Below are 17290 nucleotides of genomic sequence, written 5' to 3' on the forward strand. Positions count from 1 at the left end.
TCGAGACCAGCCTGACCAACATGGAGAAACCCCACCTCTACTAAAAAATACAAAATTAGCCGTGTGTGGTGGGGCATGCCTATAATCCTAGCTACTTGGGAGACTGAGGCAGGAGAATCACTTGAACCCAGGAGGCGGAGGTTGCAGTGAGTCAAGATCATGCCATTGCACTCCATTCTGGGCAACAAGAGCAAAAACTCAGTCTCAAAAAAAAAGCAAGAAAGAAATTCATACATGGTCTGCTATAGTGATGAGTCATTGAATCCTTCAAGATTTATAGGAAGCCATTGGTCTTTAACTCACACAACTTCTTAAAATTCCAAAGAAAAAGACCAAGCAGTGCCTGAAAGGATCTAACTGGTCAAGTTTTAGTTCTTGGTGATGCTGAGTCACACAGAAGGGAGAAAATTTGGAAAACTTTGTTTAGAGGGTCGTAGCCAGATATTGAAGAACACTGGAAGAGTTGAGCATTGGGTAATTGTTGGTAATTTGTGCAAATTACAGGTGTATGCCCATACTGGTTTTTCCACAAAAAGCATATAAAGTATGGAGGAAGGAAGGAGGTTAAACCTCTGCCAGAGAAGACAGGGTTTGCATATCCATCAATTACCTACAATTACAAGAAGTGCAGATAACTCAAAGGCAATGAACAGGGCCAGAGTCTGATAACATTATTGCAACTCAGGCTATAGTGCTATATTTTCCATTGAAACAGAAAATATCTCCCCAGTCACTCCCCTTTTAATCAAAGATGATCTTGAATATTATCCTTGAACACAAAAAAATATAGTCTCATTAGATTTGACCTGATTATTTACATAGGTGCTAAAAAAAACCTGTAATATACCAGAGTCCTTCTTAAATTTGCTTTGCTGAAAGTGTAATAAGATATGTCATATTAAATTTTTAAACACTTTTTGAGCTAGGAAACCAAGCCAAGAACTCACATCAGCTTTTACCTACAATACCTAAAACTTTGGGTGAATTCCTCACTTCTCAAAGTTCATAAAATATCCTAATGTTCCCAGTCCTGCCAGGAAATGACAGTCTTTACTCACTCTGTAAGACAGATAAGAGTCCAGTTTTCCTAGGTATGCTTTGTAAGCATTAGTTCCATACAATTAACCATAGTTCCTTGAAAGTGTCAGGTCATATCTGATTTAGTGATCATTGTCGAATATGACATTTTAAGGCATTTGTTGCATAACCAATGTTTGCAATTAAATGATGTTAACAAGGAAGATGGACTCAATGAAATTGTACAAATAACTATATTGCAATGAAAATAAAAATACTCAGTAAGGCCAGATGTGGTGGTTCACACCTGTAATCCCAGCACTTTGGGAGGCTGAGATGGCCAGATCACTTGAGACCAGAGTTCAAGATCAGCCTGGCCAACATAGCAAAGCCCCATCTCTACTAAAAATTAAATATTAGCCAGGTGTGGTGGCACATACCTGTAATCCCAAATACTTGGGAGGCTGAGGCATGAGAATCACTTGAACCCGGAAGGTGAAGGTTGCAGTGAGCTGAGGTGGTGCCGCCACACTGTAGCCTGGGTGAGAAAGTGAGGCTCTGTCTCCAAAAAAGAAAAAAAACAAATCAGTGAGAGTTTTGAAATACTGGAGAAGTCAGGCAGAGAGAAAAACATAAATATTTCATTTCTTTTTACAAAAGCATAATCTAATCAATTATTGAGTGACAGCTTACGAGGAAAGAGAAAGTTGTTCCTTATGTTCAGAAAATATAACACTAAACATCGACAATATTCCATCTAGTCCTATGTAAGTAATTCTTGTTCCACTCAGTCTTGAGTTGGCAGTCTCAAAAATCTATCTGATTCTGAACTACAGTTCTGGAAATTCTGTCTCAGTCCACTGGTATAAATTCAAAATTGTTTCCGTAATGCCGTCAGAAAAGCCTGTGCCCAAGAGTACCTGGACACAGGGCTCCTTTTTCATAGGGCTCTGAAACAATCCATCTTTGTTGACTCACTCTGGGCATGGCTGATTGCAAGTGCCTCACAGAAGCATCAGAGTAAATCAAAAAACTGTCTAGAGACGACAAAAGACCTTTCCTTTTTCCCCCTTCCATTCCCATCCCTTCCCTTCCCCTCCTTCCCTTCCCTTCCTTTCCCCTCCCTTTCCCTCCCCTTCTGCCCTCCCCTTCTCTTCCTTTCCTTTCTTCCACAGGGTCTTATTCTGTCACCCAGGCTGGAGTGCAGTGGCACAATCTCAGCGCACTGCAACTTCCACCTCCTGAGCTCAAGTGATCCTCCTAACTTAGCCTTCTGAGTAGCTGGGACTACCGGTGCATGCCACTAAGCCAGCTAATTTTTATTTTTTGTAGTAATGAGGTCTCACCATGTTTCCCAGGCTGGTCTTGAACTCCTAGGCTCAAGCGACCCACCCACCTTGGCCTTCAAAAGTGCTGAGATTACAAGTGTGAGCCACTGTGCCTGGCTGATGACAAAAGGCTTTTAATGGCTAGTAATAAGTTATTACTAACAACTTTCCAGAGTAAAAGGTCTGATGAGAGTTTATTATAAGAATAATGCACCTGGCAAAGACATGTTTCCATGGCATGCAAAATGAAATGTCAACCCAAAAATGTTTTAGACACAATATCTATAAACACAATGATTAATCTGATTTTCAAAGAAGAGTAGATAATACATCTATATTTTGAAAAGAAGCAAATGTAATCTTTACAGAGGAATAAATATAATAATCCTGAGACACAATATACCATGGATATACTAAATATATAGACTACACCAAGAATATATCAAGTTTATCAAGAGACTCAGAAAATCTCAAGTAGATCCTAAATATCTGAATTTGATAAATCTTTACAGGTTAATGATATGAATCCCCAGTTGAAAACCTCTAGACAAGAGGATGCTAGACTCAAATTAAAGTTGCAACTAAATTAACATTAAAAAAAATGACTCAAATTATGACCAGTGTTATTATACTTTTTTTTTGTCTAATATCTTGGCAGAACAGCATTGATACTTGGTAAGTGGAAATATAAAATGGATGGTGAGGACATTAGCAAATCTCTATGAACTTCTTGTGTAGCACACAATTTCTGAAATATTTATGTTAATAGCATTTTACTCATACCTTTTATCACCTCTTCTGATTTGATAATTTTTCACCTCTTCTGATTTGATAATTTTTCCCAAGGAACTCATCAATGGTAACAAATTAAATAAACCTAGTTGTTTCTAGCACCTCCCTTTTTATAAGATGAAAAACAAATTCCTTGTGATTTTTCAGAGGCCTTTGGAAAATCATTTTAGGTGCAAAATATATCATTTAGGACTTTATGTTGGAAAGGCAAAATAGCAAAAGGTGTCAAGAGATTTGAACAGTTGATTAAATTGGATCGTGGGTTACTGGGAAATAACACTTGGCTACCTATTTAACCAAATGACAGCAAAATGAGATTAAAGAATTTTAAAGGTGGGGCACAGTGGCTCACACCTGTAAACCCTACACTTTGGAAGGCCGAGGCAAAAGGATCACTTGAGGCCAGGAGTTTGAGACCAGCCTGGGCAATGTAGCAAGGCCCCACTTCTACAAAATTTTTTTAAAAATCAGATGGGCTTGGTTTTTAAACCCATCTACTTGAGATGCTGAGGCAGGAGGATGGCTTAAAGCCCAGGAACCTGAGGTTGCAGTGAACTATGATTGCATCACTGCACTCTGGCCTGGGCGGCAGAGAGACCCTGTCTCTAAAAAGTAAAATAAAGTAGGCCAGCACAGTGGTTTATGCCTGTAATGCCAGATGTTGGGAGGCCAAGGTGGGCGGATTAGGAGATCAGGAGATCAAGACCCTCCTGACCAACATGGTGAAACTCTATTTCTACTAAAAAAATTAAAATAGAAATAAATAGCTGGGTATGGTGGCATGTGCCTGTAATCCCAGCTACTGGAGAGGCTGAGGCATGAGAATCTCTTGAACCTGGGGGGCGGAGGTTGCAGTGAGCTGAGATCGCACCACTACACTCCAGCCTGGCGACAGAGCGAGACTCTGTCTCTAAAATAAAATAAAAATTTAAAGCATACATAGATGATAACACAATTGAAAAGGACCTTGGTTCTTCTTTCATAAGTGTGCAGCTTTGTTCTCTTAAATAATCAAGGACATGATAAACTCAACATAAAGCACAGGAAATTATTTTGATAAAACACAGATTCTTTGTCCTATAGATTACTCAGAAGGTAAGGAAAATCTCTTGCAACTGAGACAGGGTAGGGCCTCCTAAAGGAGGCTTTAGGGCCTGGCTGCCCACTGTTCCCCTTCCCCCAGGTATGGAAATATAAAAAAATCTTGAGCTACTTCAAAGGAAATTCTGGGCACCCTGCTAGCCTTGAGAAGTAAATGAGTAACTGATAAGCAAGAAGGTAATAGTTTTAAACAATAGCCAAGGAAGTTAGAGCCACAAGATGTCTGGTTCCCTAAGGAAACTAAAGATAATATATTAACATATGTTCTTCAGTTGTTTTTCAGAAACCTGAACCCCCACCAAACAGAAGGTCCATCCTGCTGCATGCAGAACTCAGATAGTAGTGGTCAGACTAAACTGTGATCACTGTTCTTTGTTCTAAATTTCTTCCTGAGGGGCCTAGAGAGTCACACCCACAGGCCAGACTGTAACATTCTTTTCTGCTGACCCCAAGTTTTTAGACAAAGCTTTGCTTCCTTAACCAATTGCAAATCAAAGAATCTTGGAAACCACCTGTATGAGTCCATTCTCACGCTGCTATAAAGAATTGCCCGAGACTGGGTAATTTATAAAGGAAATAGGTTTAATTGATTCCCAGTTCCACAGGGCTGGGGAGGCCTCAGAAAACTTAAGAGTTATGGTGGAAGGGAGCGCAAACACATCCTTCTTTACGTGGTGGCAGGAAAATGAATTGCTGAGCAAAGGAAGAAAAGACCTTTATAAAACCATCAGATTGTCCAAGCATGGTTGCTCAGGCCTGAAATCCCGACACTTTGGGAGGCTGAGGCGGGCGGATCGCCTGAGGTCGGCAGTTCAAGATTAGCTTAGCCAATATGGCAAAACCCCATCTCTACTAAAAATACAAAAATATTATCTGGGCATACTGTTGTGCACCTGTAATCCCAGGAGAGTCACTTGAATCTGGGAGGCAGAGATTGCAGTGAGCCAGATTACACCATTGTACTCCAGCACCTGAGTGACAAGAGTGAAACACCATCCCCCCACCAAAAAAAATTAGATTTCATGAAAACTCACTATCATGAGAACAGCATGGGGGAATCACCCCATTATCTAATCACCTCCCACAACACATAGGGATTACAATTGAAAATGAGATTTGGGTGGGGACACAGAGCCAGACCATATCACCACCTATGACCTGTAAGCCCATGCTTCAATATATCTTACCTTTTAAGGCTAAACCAATGTATAACCTCCACATATTAGTATACAATTTTGCATGTAATGTCTGCTTTTCTGAAACTTACCCCTTCCTTTAAAAACCTTTGGGTTTAGGCCAGTAAAACTGTTGGGTCTTAAGTGTAAGCCGCCCAATTCTCCTTACTTGGTGCCCTGAAAATAAACAACCTCCTTTTTCTCACCGTAAACCTTGGTATAGACTAGCTTTCCTGTACCAGATGAGTGGATCCAGGTTTGGTTTGGTTTTATAAACATTTTACTAACACAGCCAAGTAATCTAAGAAGACTTTGGAAAAATTTTTTTTTGAGACAGTCTCACTCTTTTGCCCAGGCGAGAGTGTAGTGGAATGATCTGGGCTCACTGAAACCTCTGCCTCCCAGCTTTAAGCAATTCTCCTGCCTCAGCCTCCGGAGTAGCATGGATTACAGATGCATGCTGCTATACCTGGCTAATTTTTTTGTATTTTAGTAGAGACAGGGTTTCACCGTGTTGCCCAGGCTGGTCTTGAACTCCTGAGCTCAGGCAATCCACCCACCTCGGCCTCCCAAAGTGTTAGGATTACAGGTGTTAGCCACCATGCCTGGCCGACTTTGTAATTTTAACAGAAAGAAAACCAAATTCAAGTTTTATGGAAGTATTATATTTTATACTAAGCCTTTTTCTAACAATCTTATAAGTAAAATCATCAAATTTAGCCAGCTTTGACCAGACAAAATTTCCTTCCTGCAAATCTTCCATGACTTTGTAAATCCATTCAGAATTTTTCCTATACTTTACTCCTTCTCATTCTGAAACAAAGTCATTTTACTTCAACTCAAAACTACCTTTTTTTTACAAAAATCCATTTCCATATACTTTGCATAGAAATTTGTTTTTTTTCTCTGCCTCTATTTGCTCCTAGTAGAGTCTCATTTACTTGTAACCACAGGACTTATATTTTACACAGAAAACTAGACTGTAAATAATTGCAGCTGTTTTTGTAACACACCAGCATTTTTAGCAGACCAGCAAAGCTTATGACTATATATCTTATAATTTTATAGTGATACATATCCCTAACTCACAAAAATGAGTATATTTATTAATAGTTCCCAAGTATATAGTCTCTCTGTATTATATCAAAATAAGAGGCAAAAAATGTTAAAAATATATAACCACAGCCATAGAAAAGAACAAAATCATGTCCTTTGCAGGAACATGGATGCAGCTGAGGCCAATATCCTAAGCAAATTTTGCAGGAATAGGAAACCAAATACCACATGTTCTCACCTGTAATTCAGAGCTAAGCATTGGGTAGCTGTGGACATAAAGACAGGAACAATAGGCACTGGGACTACTAGGAGGGAGAGAGAGGGAGGAGGGAAAGGGCTGAAAACTACCTATGAGGTCATGTGCTCCCCACCTGGGTGATGGGATCATTCATAGCCCAAACCTCAGTGTCCCACAATATATCCATTTAACAAACCTGCACATGTACACCCTGAATCTAAAATAACAGTTGAAATGTTATATATATGAACTTAAACTTTGAAGTTAATGTTTCAGTAGCTTATCTTAGAAATGATCTTGGCTGGGCACGTGGCTCATGCCTGTAATCCCAGCACTTTGGGAGGCGAGGCAGGAGGATCACCTGAGGTCAGGAGTTCAAGACCATCCTGGCCAACATGGTGAAACCCTGTCTCTACTAAAAATACAAAAAAAATTAGCCGGGTGTGGTGTACTTGCCTGTGGTCCCAGCCACGGGGAAGGCTGAGGCAGGAGAATCACTCGAACCCAGGAGATGGAGGTTGCAGTGAGCTAAGATGGTGTCACTGCACTCCAGCCTGGGTTTGATATTTGGGCGGGGACACAGAGGCCTGAGCAACTATGCATGGACAATCTGATGGTTTTATAAAGGGCTTTTCCCCCTTTGCTCTAAAAAAAAAGATCTTGATATTTTATGAACATCCATTAGCTAACGAAATTTAGCACCAGTTCAAGATTTTTAATTACCAAAAGATCTTAGAAACTATTTCCAAGCTGACATACTACAAAATATAATTCCTGCTGAAATAAGGTTTGCCAGAATAATGATTTAATTTGATTGAACACAAATTTACATTTTTCATAACCTTAAACATCTAGTAGATTACAATGCCAGCTTATTTTTTTAATCTTTTTAAAATCCAGATCCTGCACAAGGTGCTAGCTTATTCGTTCTGTAAACCTGTATAGGTTTAGGAAAAGCAAAGCATATCCGATTAGAATAGAAATGTATGCCTATATTATGCTTAATATAGATAACTCAGAAGACACACTGTTTCTATTTGTTTTGTTTTTTTTTGGCACACAGTTTTTATTAAACCCTCAATATTAAACTGGCCTCATTTGCCAAAGATTCACATAAATAATATGAACCTAAATTCTTAAACCATTTAAATTAGTCTCTATAAAAGTAAATTTTTATGGCACATTGAAATTATTGGAAAGTCAATCCCCTAAATTTCTGGTTGAGTAGTGTGTGTCCTCTAACCTTGTTCTTCTAATTTTTTTTTTTTTTGCACTAACTTCATTCTCCTTTCCTTCTCCTACTCCAATGATATGAATGATAGACTATTTGGTATCACCCTACAGTTCCTTGAGGCTCTGTTCAACTTTTTTTTCAAATTTTTTTGTGGTTCAGATTGGATACTTTTTTATTGCTCTTCAGGTTTATAGATCATTTCCTCTTTTCCGTTCTGCTCTCAAGCTATTATTGAGTCTAGGTCTGATAATTCCAACATCCGAGACATCTTGGGCTGAAATTTGCTGCTTTTTCCATCGTGAGTTGCTGCAATTTTTCTGTTTTTGTTTTCTGTTGTATTTTTCAATTGTTGAGCAATTTTGTATTGAATCCTGGATGTTTTTATTATTATGTTATGAGACTCTAAGTCCTGTTAAAATCCTCTGAGGAATGTTGGATTTTTTTCTTTGTTTTGATTTAGCAGATAGTTGTCTCAGTTACGTTCAAGCCAAAGTCTAGCCCAGTGGTTCTAACGTAATTTCAGTTTTCAAGCTTTTGCAGAATATTTCAATCTGCTCTATATGTGTTTCCCTCAGGGGCTAAGTGGTACCTGAGTGGTGGTGGTCTACACCACACACCAGTGTTCAAAGCCTTTGGTCTTGAAGTAGTTTAGGATATGCCACCTTAAAATGTGCCACTTCAGTATATTGATTACTTTGAGGTGAAGACATTTAAAAAACAACAAATGCAGAGACAAGCTTTCTCTGAACTCCTGTGTCTAACTAAAGACAGCTATTCCAAAAGGAACTCAATTGTCATCAATCCCCTTCCCAGGAGTTTCATCAACAGAAACAATGGACTCATCATAGGAGAGCGAAGTAGACACCATCCCCAGACAAACTTTGTCAGAAACTATCCTATCTCCCATCTATTCTTCCAAGGGCTCATCATTCATCTTTATTTTTTTATTTTTATTTTTGAGACAGGGTTTCCCTCTCAGACTGGAGTGCAATGACATGATCTCAACTCACTGCGACATCTGCCTCCTTCTACCTCAGCCTCCCCAGTAGCTGGGACTACAGGTGCTTGCCACCATACCCGGCTAATTTTTTAATTTTTTGTAGAGACAGGGTTTCGCCATGTTGCCCAAGATAGTCTCAAATTCATGAACTGAAGTGACCTACCTGCCTTGGCCTCCTAAAGTGCTGGGATTATAGGCGTGAGCCACATCTGGCACATTCACCTTTCCTAAAAATCATTCGATCTCCGCAAAATGCCTACATCCCTTCTGGCCTTTCCCTTATGATGATGATATATAAGCTTCCAAATCTCACTGCTTTTTGGATATTCGCTTTTTCTCCCCATGATGTTTCCATGCACATAATAAATTAACATACCTTTTCTCCTGTTAATCACCTGTTGTCAGTTTGTATCATAGACCCAGCTATTGATCCTAGGTGGGTAAATAGACTTTCCTTCCCCTGTAGTCTTCTATTCCAGATAAGTTTTTCACACAAACACCTTGGGGGTGATCCTAAGACTTCAACCCTCTTTGGAGTTCTCCTCTCCAAAATCTCTATAATACCCTCTGGCTTCCAGAGCTCCTTCTCCTTGTTCTCTGGCCCAAATGCCTGGCTTTTAGTCTTCCAGTGCTGTCAAACACCTCCCATAACTGGAACCATCTCTGCTATGATCTGAATATGTCCCCCCAAAGTTCATATGTTAGAACTTATTCCCCAATTTCTATGAGGAGGTAGGGTCTTTAGGAAGTGATTAGAAGACAGAGCCCTCATGAATGGGATTAATGCCCTGGAAGCTTGAGAGAGTCCCTTTGCCCCTTCCACCATGTGAGGACACAGAAGACACCACCTATGAGGAACAGGCCCTTACCAGACACTGAATCAGCTGATGCCTTGATCTTGTTCTTCCCAGCCTCCAGAGCTCTGAGCTATAGGTTTCTGTTGTTTATAAATTCCACAGTCTGGCTGGGCCATGTGGCTCATGCCTGTAATCCTAGCACTTTGGGAGGCTGAGGTGAGTGGATCACCTGAGGTCAGGAGTTCAGGACAATCCTGGCCAACATGGTGAAACCTCATCTCTACTAAAATCTACTAAAAATACAAAAAAATTAGCTGGGTGTGGTGATGCACACTTGAAATCTGGTAATTTCAAGAATTATGTAAGCCTTATTTATCTCTAAACCAATCTGAATAGAACTCTTTTAAAATATTTTATAATCTAATTTGCTAATACTGATAGTCTCAGGACACAGACAAATACCTAGACAGATGGAGTGGTTCCCTGGTGAAACCCCCACCTCCAAGCCAAAGACAGTTTAAAGCCTGAAAGTCAAGCTACAAGTCAAATCTCCCAACCAGACTGAGAACCTGTTTTCTTATTTGGTGTGAGTTCCTCTGATCGATCCCCACCCTTTATCTATTTTACATTTATCTACCCTTTCCTAATTGGTTTTCTCCACTGACATGCCCACCTTTGAGTGGTGTCTTCGCTTTAACCTTTTTTGCATACTCACAGACCAATCAGCACACACTCCCTATTCTGAGCCCATAAAAAGCCTAGGGCCCAGCCACGCTGGGAGAGAAAAATCACCTGACTGTGGCGGTGGGGGACCACCCCCAGCCCGTGTCCCCTCTCTGCTGAGAGCTGTTCCATGGCTCTGTCGCCCAGGTCAGAGGGTAGTGGCTCAATCTTGGCTCACTGCAACCTTAGCATCCCAGGTTCAAGTGATGCTTCAGCCACCAGAGTAGCTGGGATTCCAGGCACTTACCACCACGCCCACCTAATTTTTGTATTTTTAGTAGAGATAGAGTTTCACCGTGTTCGCCAGGCTGGTCTCAAACTCCTGGCCTCAAGTGATCCACCCACCTCAGCCTCCCAAAGTGCTGGGATTACAGGCGTGAGCCACTGTGCATGATCTGCTCTTGGTCTCTAATAATTTTGCCTTTCCCTAGGTGTCAGATAATAGAATCATACAGTGTTCCATTGTATAGATGCATCATAGTTTGAACTATGAATATTGTTGCTATAATCGTTCATGCACAGGATTTGTGTGAACATAAATTTACAGTTCTCTTAAGTAAACACCTATAAGCCAAATTACTGGGTCATTTAAGTGTATGTTTAACTTTATAAGAAACTGAAAAACTTCCAGAGTAGCCATGTGATATTGTATAATAATGTATGATAACCTAAGTTACTTTGCTTCCTTGTTAGCACTTGGTATTGTCAGTTTTTTGTTTGGCCATTCTTATAGGTGTGTAAGAGCATGTTACTGTGATTTTTAATTTGCATTTCCCTAATGACTAATGACATTGACCATCTTTTCCCATGTTTATTTGTCATCTGTATCTTCTTTGTGGAGGTATCTGTTCAAAACCTTTGCCTATTATTTATTTATTTATTTATTTAGAGACAGGGTCTCACTGTTGCCCAGGCTGTAGTGCAGTGACACAGTCATGGCTCACTGCAGCCTCAACCTCCTGGGCTCAAGTCATCCTGCAACCTCGGTCTTCTAAGTAACTGAGACCACAAGGGCAAACTACCATGTCCGGCAAATTTTTTTATTTTATGTAGAGCTGGGGGCTTCACTATGTGGCTGAGGCTGGCCTGAAACTCCTCACCTCAAGTGACCTTCCTGCCTTGGCCAACTGCTGGGATTACAGGTGTGAGCCAGAGCCCTCAGCCTCAGTTTTTAAAATTGGGTTTTTTTCTTATTTATGAGTTTTGAGAATTCCATATACATCCTTTATATATGCCCTTTGTCAGATAAATGATTTTCATATATAATATCAAAATATTATCTATCTTCAAAACTAGAAGTCAGTGTAGCTTGCATTTTTATTCTCTTAACAGAGTCTTTGGCAGAAAAAAAATTGTAAATTGTAAATTTTGATGAAGTCCAATTTACAAATGTTTTTCTTTTATGAGTTGTGCTTTTGGTGTCATATCTAAGAACAATTTGCCTAACTGAAGGTCACAAAGCTTTCCTCTTACGTTTTCTTCTCGAAGTTTACTAGGGTTTTTTTTTTTTTCTTTGTAATCCCACCTATTGGGGAGGCTGAGGCAGGAGAATCACTTGAACCTGGGAGGCAGAGGTTGCATTGAGCTGAGATCGTGCCATTGCACTCCAGCCTGGACAACAAGAATAAAACTCTGCTTCAAAAAAAAAAAAAAATAAATTCCCCAGTCTAAGGTAATTTGTTACAGCACCCAGAGTGGACTAAGACAATCTCCAAGGCAAATCAGCAAGGTCAGCAGCTGATACAGTCACTGCCCATAGGGAGAATGCAACTTTAGAACTGGAGCCCTACAGAGCCAATAGAGGAAAACAGAAACAGAATAGTTTCTCATTTGTCCAAGGGGCCTCTTTCCAGTTTTCTTATTAAGATAGAGATATTCTCTTGCTGTTCCTTTTGCAGTATTCCAGAATTTTTCTTGCCTTGAGATAGTAGAGGGAAATATATATGAAAATCACCATTTTGTTGGTCTTTCTCTGAGTTTTAATATCTTACCCAGTTTGTCTTCTATTATTTTCTTTATTACCTTTATTATTTATTTTACTAATGTCAGTTATTTGTTTCATGTATTCTCTCCAGAATTTTTGTTGTATTCTTTGGGAAAAATAGCATGGAATATATTTATGCCATCTTTTTTTTTTTGAGGCAGGGTCTCACTCTGTCATCCTGCTGGAGCTCAAGTGATTCTCCCGCCTCAACCTCCCCAATAACTGGAACTATAGCCATGCACCACCATGCCTGGATAATTTTTGTATTTTTTGTAGAGATGAGCGTTCACCATGTTGCCCAGGCTGGTCTTGACTCCTGGGATCAAGTGATCTGTCCACCTTAGACTCCCAAAGTTCTGGGATTATGGGCATGAGCCAGCTCAGCTGGCCTGTTTTATATATTTTAGGGAAGTAGAAGTTACAGGCTAAATCATAAATCAATATATGGAGGTTATACACTGCTTTGGCCTAAAAAGGCAGAATATCTTGAAGTGAGAGCTTACAGGTCGTAGGTGTCTTCAGAGATTCTTTAATTTGCAATTGATTAAAGGAGTAGAGCTTTGTCTAAAATTTGGGACCAGGTGCAGTGGCTCATACATGTAATCCCAGTGCTGTGGGAGGCTGAGGTGGGAGGATTGGTTGAGCCTAAGAGTATGAGACCAGCCTGGCCAACACAGCAAGATCCCGTTTTTATTCTAAAATAAATAAATAAAACAAAATGTACAGCTGTTTTGAAAAAACAGGTTGGCAGCTCCTCAAGGATTAGATGTACCAAATGGGAATAGTTAAAAGGACAATCCAGATGGGGCAGCTCATGCCTATAATCCCAGTACTTTGTTAGGCCAAGGCTGGCAGATCCTTTGAGGCCTGGAGTTCAAGATCAACCTAGGTAACACAAGGAAACCCTGTCTCTACAAAAAATGCAAAAATTAGCCAGGCATGTTGGTTAGTGCCTGTAGTCCCAGCTACTTGGGAGACTGAGGTGGGAGGATCAATTGAGCACAGGGAGTCAAGGCTGTAGTGAGCCATGACTCTGCCACTGACTCCAGCCTGGGCAACAGCTAAAGACCCTGTCTCAAAGAACAAAAAGAAAAAATTAAGAAGATAAAAAGAAAACAACTCTTAAAAAGAATTAGGCTGGATGTGGTGGCTCACATATGTGATCCCAGCACTTTGAGAGGCTGAGGTAGAAGGATCACTTGAGCCCAAAGATTTAAGACCAGCATGGGCAACACAATGAGACCCCATCTCTATTTTATTTAATAAAAAAAATTTTTTTTTTGGTAAGATAGTCTTTCTCTGTTGCCTAGGCTGGAGTGCAGTGGCATGATCTTGGCTCATTTCAGCCTTTACCTCCTGGGCTCAAGTGATGTTCCCTCCTCACACTTCCAAGTAGTTGGAATGACAGGTGAACACCACCATGCCTGGCTAATTTTTCTGGTACTTTTTTGTAGAGACAGGGTTTCACTATGTTGCCCAGGCTGGTCTTGAACTCCTAATCTGCCCACCTTGGCCTCCCAAAGTGCTAGGATTACAGGTATCAGCCATCTTGCCTAGTGTCCAGTTTTTAAATATTAAAAAATTTTTTAAAGGCCAGGAGTTTGAGATTAGCCTGGGTAATATTGGGAGACCTTATTGCTACTGAAAAAAAAATTAACATAATATTGCCATATAAGTCAGCATTCCTTTGCTACTTAAATAACTGGAGGAATTGAAAACAAGGGCTCGGCTGGGCACGGTGGCTATTGCCTGTAATCCCAGCATTTTGGGAGGCCAAGGAGAGAGTATCACTTGAGGTCAGGAGGTCGAGACCAGTATGGCCAATATGGTGAAACCCAGTCTCTACTTAAAATACAAAAATTAGCCAGGTGTAGGGGTACAGCCACTGTAGTCCTGGCTACTAGGGAGGCTGAGGCAGGAGAATCACCTGAACCCAGGAGGCAGAGGTTGCAGCGAGCTGAGATTGCACCACTCCACTCCAGCCTGGGTGACAGAGTGAAAAAAAACCAAAACAAAAACAAGGACTTAAACAGATAAGATACTTGTACATAAATGTTTATAGCAGCATTATTCATAACACTCAAAGGGTAGAAACAACTCAAATGTCTACTGATGGATGAAGGGATACATAAAATGTAGTATATCCATAAAATGGAATATTGTTCAGCCAGAAGAAGGCACGGTGTAATCTCATACAGATTACAATATGGATGAACCTTGAAAACATGGTGCTAAATGAAAGAAGCTAAATAAAAAAGGTCAAATATTATATGATAATCCATATGAAATATCTAGAATAGGCAAATTCTTAGATCACAGAAAGTGTACTAGAGGGAAGAGACATGGCAAGTCATTGGGAAAAAGTAAAATAGCTGACACTGCTCAGTGGCAACACATTGTGAAGTCCTACTACCCTGGGTGTAGGTAATAGTAAATATTTCTTGAATTAGATGCTAATTCTGCCCTATAGAAGGGGGTTTCCAATTCACTGTTCTTTACGTCCCTTGACTTGACCTTCTGGGGGAGAGTCCTTCCTTTATCACGTTTTTTAGTTATATCTGAAAAGGGTATTGAAGAATATGTACTCTTTGGAGGCTAATCAGTGTTCTTCGCTCATTTCCTGTGTATAGAGAGCTGTAGGCCAAAGAGACGTGTTAAATTTTGTCCAGGCTCTTGGCTCCTTTGGCAATATCTTATTAACATTACTGGTTTCTTATCTCTTAGATTCCAGTCAGCCTCCTTTGCCAATAGCCATACCACTGTTCTTTCCTTGACATAACTCCATTTATCTATCTATTTAATTCCAGGTACCTTGAGCTTATCAAGCTTAGTGGGAGACCAACACCTTTATTTCCTGTTTTCTAAGCCATTTCATCCAATTGAAAGGACTTATTGGGTGATATCTCAATCTATTTAGAGATTTTAAAGATAGGTGTGACAGGGATAGGCCTGATTTGATTCTTGACTAAGGGCATAGTTTGAATAGCCTTTTTAAAACTATTACTAAAGACTTCCATTAGAAAAGTATTTGTTATTGTCAACTCTACAAGTTCCTGAATTTCTATGTTCTCTCTCTCTCTCTTTTTTTTTTTTTTTGGGATAGAGTTTCACTGTTGTTACCCAGACTGGAGTGCAATGGCATGATCTTGGCTCACCGCAACCTCCGCCTCCTGGGTTCAAGCAATTCTCCTGCCTCAGCCTCCCAAGTAACTGGGACTAGAGGTGCACACCATCATGCCCAGCTAACTTTTGTATTTTTAGTAGAGACGGGGTTTCACCTTGTTGACCAGGATGGTCTCGATCTCTTGACCTCGTAATCCACCCGCCTTGGCCTCCCAAAGTGCTGGGATTATAGGCATGAACCACTGCGCCCGGCCTGTTCTCTATTCCTCTGCATTCCTGCTTACAAATTAGTTAGTTATTTTTTGGGTATTTCTCTTTCATGAAGTATCTTTCAAATACATTCAACATTAATCTACACATGCTATTAACATTTTGTTTTCTAGTATCTTCTGCTGGAGCTATAAACTTACTATGTTCATTATTTAACTTTTAAGTAATTGTAGGTCACAGTTTTATCAACTATTCCATAGGACACCATGGGTTATCATCCTTCCAGCTGCTAAAATCAGTCTGCTTGCCCCCATTACTTGATCCCCTAAGTCTAAGTCACAAAAGTCATGCTTTTGTTAAAATATACCCGCCTCTGGCCATCAGTTTTTGTGTTAATCAATATATGCTAGGTTTTGTCAAAAACATTTTTTTCCAACTCCAAAGTGCTTGGAAATTGGCAAAATCTTAGTGTGACCTCAAATAAAGAAGCTGAGGCAAAATTAATGTAAGTAGAGAGTTTATTTGGACCAAGTTTGAGGATTGCAACTCAGGAAGATTCAAGTTGCCTTGAATATACAATCTGATTAGCAGAAGTTACAAATGGATTTTTAAAGGAAGAGTCAGTTCCTGACTTGTTTGCCAAGAATTTACTTTAAAATAACACAAACTATTGATTGACTATACCTTGTTGTTGTTGTTGTTATTGTTGTTTTGCATCATAAATTCTAGGAGCACAAAGATCATGGGTGAGGTAGCTAGTCAGGAACAAAATGACTTTGAACAATTGCCTCCAAGCATGGTTGTAGAGTGGGAGTTGGGGGATGGAAGGCAAGAATGATCAAAGTCCCATGCTCGTGTCTCTTTGGGCCTGTATAACTCCCAAAGTTCAGACTGCCCTGAGCTATTTTTCTTCGCTCATTTGTAACATAAAATAATAAAAATGTATTGTTCATTTTGTATGTCTACTGCAGGTTATACATCTCCTAATTCTAGGATACAGTCTAATCATGAAGCAGTCATGATGCTGCACACTGCCAGATTCAAAAGCAGAGAGAAAGAGAATTCTCAACAGTCACAAATTGGCAATTCAATGCACTGGCCCTGAGAGAATTGGCAAGAACTAGACATCTGGCCTCACTCAACCACAAGAGAGCCTGAGAGTGCAATCTACTTTAAAAAGTGCCCTGCAGGCTGAAAGTGGGAAATGGTGAACAGCACAATCCAATTTCATATGAACTTCACAATCAAATGTGTACTAGGACTGGTAAATAGAGGCCCAACTTTACTAGAGTTGTAGTCCCCATTCCTAGATTTAAGAGGTTCCCTTAACATCACAAGTTAACCTCACATACTATACGTACTGTGTACCTTTCTCCAAGACTTCCACAAAGGAAACTGTGGTGATTTTATCAGGTAGCCGTGCTAGATACAGGAGAATCCCCAAGGCTTTAACTTATATTTAACTCTGACTCTGAGATAAAAGCAATTCATTGATTCCCAAATAGACTTTAC

The 17290-nt window shown here is 40.0% G+C and overlaps 1 long non-coding RNA gene across 10 annotated transcripts in view; it reads right to left on the minus strand.

Annotated features, from left to right (window-relative positions):
- LOC118143070 (uncharacterized) overlaps nt 1–17290 on the minus strand; it is a 140901-nt gene that overhangs the window by 53786 nt on the left and 69825 nt on the right. For all 10 annotated transcript variants that reach the window (XR_013520305.1, XR_013520304.1, XR_013520307.1 and 7 more), the window contains one exon: nt 1458–1575. This is a non-coding gene — a long non-coding RNA (uncharacterized LOC118143070). The remainder of the gene's footprint in view (nt 1–1457; nt 1576–17290) is intronic.

Source organism: Callithrix jacchus, chromosome 7, assembly GCF_049354715.1.
Source record: "Callithrix jacchus isolate 240 chromosome 7, calJac240_pri, whole genome shotgun sequence".
Lineage (NCBI taxonomy): Eukaryota > Metazoa > Chordata > Mammalia > Primates > Cebidae > Callithrix > Callithrix jacchus.